The sequence below is a fragment of the Eucalyptus grandis genome, chromosome 1, assembly GCF_016545825.1.
Source record: "Eucalyptus grandis isolate ANBG69807.140 chromosome 1, ASM1654582v1, whole genome shotgun sequence".
NCBI lineage: Eukaryota > Viridiplantae > Streptophyta > Magnoliopsida > Myrtales > Myrtaceae > Eucalyptus > Eucalyptus grandis.
The window spans coordinates 17,199,484-17,203,762 of record NC_052612.1 but is presented as its reverse complement, the minus strand read 5'-3'; the positions used below and the strand labels follow the sequence as shown (position 1 = coordinate 17,203,762).

At 38.1% G+C, this 4,279-nt stretch overlaps 1 pseudogene; it reads left to right on the top strand.

Annotated features, from left to right (window-relative positions):
* Positions 1-451: 451 nt before the first annotated feature.
* On the top strand, positions 452-2,362 carry LOC104453446 (annotated as a pseudogene).
* The last annotated feature ends 1,917 nt before the right edge of the window (positions 2,363-4,279 follow it).

The following is a 4,279-nucleotide window of genomic DNA, read 5'->3' as shown; positions in this document are numbered from 1 at the left end:
AAATCATTGGGCCTAATTTTGGCTAAAAATTGCTAACGTGAACGTCGATCGTTTTAAGTGGCATAATCAGCTCTGACGTTGACATTTTTTTATAAATTTTCAATTTTTTTTTTTTTTCTGTGCTTTTTTTTTTTTTTTTTGGGCATTGTGCTTATGAGGGTTTTGGATTAAATTGGCACAAATACGATAAGCTTAGGACATTTTTGATAAATTTCCCCACAACTAATTATGAGCTCTTGAAACTTTTGTTGTCTATTTCCAAATATGAATGAGTGATTAAAAAAAAAAAAATTGTCTCATCAATACCTCCAAACTTATATCAATGACCCAAAGTTACCTTCCAGGAGGCTTCTATCCATAATGGCTGTTAAAAATCTGATATGGCAGTGTTTGTGGAGATCGCCAGGCATAGGGCTGCCACTTCAGATTTCTAACGGCCACCCATGCTACCATGCGGGTTTTTAACAGCTGTATAGGCGAAGGGTATTTTCTAGTAATTAGCAAAAGTTTGAGATATTGGTGGAACAAAAATTACTTAGGAATATTGGCATTCAAGGAGGAAAAAAATTATAATTTTAGGTGTGATTATCACTTTCCGATCATAAGAGTTAACATCGTGTGAGACAGCTGCATGTACTGAACGACAAAGTGTGATCAAATAGAAAAACTCATGCAGTTATTTGATATTGCCACGAAATTCTTTGGCTTGGAGAATTAGTTTATGTTTTTATAAGCTAATCAAAAGGACTAAAGGAATATCACTCGAATGTTGGCCGGATTAGATTCCTGATGAGAATTTCATCCCCACAGCACACGTTTGAAAAATGAGGCACGCGAAGAAATATCACTGATTAATTTCCAAGGGATTGACTTATTTATTGAGAAGTTACGTGAATTAGGCACATGAGATGCGTTTGAATCTCTGGACCACTACGTGTAATTAGCTCAACGTTCAACGAATCAACCAAAGTTTTGGCTCTTGTTGTTAGGATTCGGTATACAAACACAACAAAATAAAGAGTAAAGGTGAGAAAGAGAAATCGAAACACGAGATTTATTCCAGTCTACTTTTAAATTAGGGCTATATCTGGTAGAGAATTCTGTTATAATTAATACCTCACATATCTTCTATTACAACTCTCAATTACAAACTAAAGAGATTACCTTTTGCATGGCCTCATTAGTTTGCTCTCACACAAATTCAAAGTGTCAATCTAAATTAACTAATCGATTTAGATTAGTATGTTCATAATGGGGGGCAAACCATTTCAGTAAAGATTATAGCACTTAACTTGTTTGCAACCATTAAATCTAAATAACTCCAGTCGGATCAATTTTCTATCTAGAAGGACTGATTAACAACATGTGGCAAAAAACATGAAATAGGGATGCGACGCGACAATTTTATTAGACGATACTACGAACTTCACTAGGGAGAAGAATGTTGGCCCGAATGCCAATTCCATGCGGGGATTTGAGGTAGTCGACACAATCAAGTCCGAATTGGAGAGCAAGTGCCCCAGTATTGTGTCCTTCGCGGATACTTTAGCCGTCATTGCACGAGACTCCATCGTTGCCGTAAGTGCACATTTTCTTCTCAATTCTACTTATCAATTGTGACGGAAAAAAATCACATGTTATGTTCCCCATGCTATATTAATACTAACACGTATGGATTTGTTATTTATTTAATTTTTAGTTAGGTGGCCCTAGTTGGACAGTCTCCCTTGGAAGAAGAGACTCAACCACAGCAAGTCAAAGTGCTGCTAATATTAGCATTCCTCCCCAACTTTGAACCTTAGCACCCTAATCTCTGCCTTCTCTAACAAAGGCTTCACAGCTAAAGAAATGGTGGCACTTTTAGGTCATTGTTTCAATTTTTTTTTTTGGTTGCATTTTTTCAATAAAGAATAACAATAAAGCTCGATTGATATACTAAAATCAATTTACAAAAATTGTTCGACCATTGTTACCAAGGTCACACACAATAGGCCAAGCCCGATGCCTGACTTTCCGGGAGCATCTTTACAATGAGAACAACATCAACGCCATGTTCGCGACATCGCTGAAAGCAAATTGCCCGCTCTCCGGAGGCGACAACAAACTCTTTCCTTTTGACACCACAAGCCCAACGTCCTTTGACAACGCCTACTTCAAGAACATGCAAACCCACAAGGTTTTTCTTCATTTGGACCAGCAATTGTTCAGTGGTGGTTCCACGGACGCTCACGTGAATGCTTATAGTAGCAAGTTGTCCACTTTTAGGAAAGATTTTGCTAACGCCATGGTGAAGATGGGTAACCTTAGCCCACTCAATGGCTCAAGCGGTCAGATTAGGAAGAACTGCAGGAAAGTCAACTGATATTCCTTCTAGGATTTGCTTTTGCTGTCTTTAAAGTTTAGAATTTTCTGTTGCATCTCCAATGTTCTCAAGTTTATTTCAATAATAAAAGGTTCACCTTTATCATAACCTCCCCGCAGCCCTACTCACAGGTGCGGAGGCTAATCGCTCTCCCAAGCCCACCAATTCACAACTTATGATTCGAGTCGAAATTGATTTAGGGTGGGTCGATTAGAAACCCAAGTAAAATATTTAAAGAAATGTTTTACTCATGTGCAATCAGAGAAACTAGGATTAAAGACTTTACATTAGTTAATCAACTAATACCGTTTTGGTACCTAATCTTGTTTAAACTTTGATGTTTGATTTTATTTTATTTTATAGACTTTTCATGCATTAAAAATACTCCAAAAACCATTTTGAGGCCTTTATCTAATTTCAGAAATTTTTTAAGGATTTTTCATGCATTTTTAAGAGAAAAATGCTTAAAATCAATTTTAGGCCTTTCCCTTAAAAAGAAATTTTTTTTTTGGATTTTTCTTTTATTTTATGATTTATCTTTTAAAAATACAGTAAAATAAAAATATACCGACTCGAGTCGGTCAAACTCAGTGCCTACCCAATTTGGATCCGGCCCGATTGACCTGGATCGTGTAGGGGTGATCGGATCCAGGGTAAGTAGGGTCTAGACCTGGACCCTGTATCTGATCCTGTTATAACTGGTTCTCCTTTTTTGGACCTTATATCCGACCATGTTTGTATTGGACCCTATACCCGACCCATCTTGTTTTTTCAGTCCAATTCCAAGGTCAATCCTGTTTCCATTGGAAATTTTTTGCAATCTCCCGATGTCCTATACAGCTTCGAATTTTATATTAATACGCGAGAAAGTAATGTAATTCTCCTAATTTGCATCGAAACATTAAGCACTTATAATAAATAAATACATGAACTTTTTGACTAAACGAAAAATTAAGGATCCACAGGATTAATATAATAAATAAAATCGTAAGACAAAGAACTAACAACAAACATGAGTCTAATATTAGTCTTATTCCCACAACTACTATATTAAGCTACTTATTTATGTAAGCATAACTCCTCCTACAAAAGAGGAATTAGGCAAGCCAATTCACATGATATACAGGAATTTGGTGGCGACGAATACCATATGTCCGTTGGACGATGTGAGAGGGAGTCGATGAGGGAGGGAAGCAAGTGAGGAAGAGGAACGACGAAGGAGGAGTGTCGTGCGTGTTTGAGAGAGCCAAGAGAAAAAATGCCATGTGATTACGGAAGTAAAAATAGAAATAAGAGGAAAAAATAATGTTTTTGACCTATACTTACAAAACCGGTTCCCAAACCGATTTCAAAACCGGTTCGGGAACGGGTTTCCGGGTGAGTAATCAAACGGACCCGGTTTACGGACCAATTTAACCGGTTTTGAATTTTGGAAACCGGTTCTCAAACCGGTTTCAATGGGAACCGATTTCCAACCCTGTTTTCTGGGTGAGCCACCTGAACCGATTGCACACCCCTAGAATGGCGCCCCCTCCAAATGGCTAGCAAGAGAAAAGACCCCTTTCCCCCATTTTTCTTCTTTTCTTTTTTTCTCTCTCTATTTTTGTATTTATATCCTGTTGACTTTTTGACTTTTTCTCTTTCCCCCACGCGACCGTCGTCTTTTCTTTTTCTTTTTATTACCCTTTTTGTTCCTTTTTCTTTCACCCTCACGAAGTTTCCTTTCGAGCATGCCAAGAACACCCGAAGGTTCGCCTGCTGATTCAAGAACATCAAGACTCCAGCCGGGCACGTGACACTCCACGGCCGCCTAGAAAACACTCTGCACGAGGAAACGACACATCAGGTAACGAATCGAGAAGAAAAACGTATCAGCCATGTCTAAGGACCAACAGACTCCCAGAACCGACCAAAATC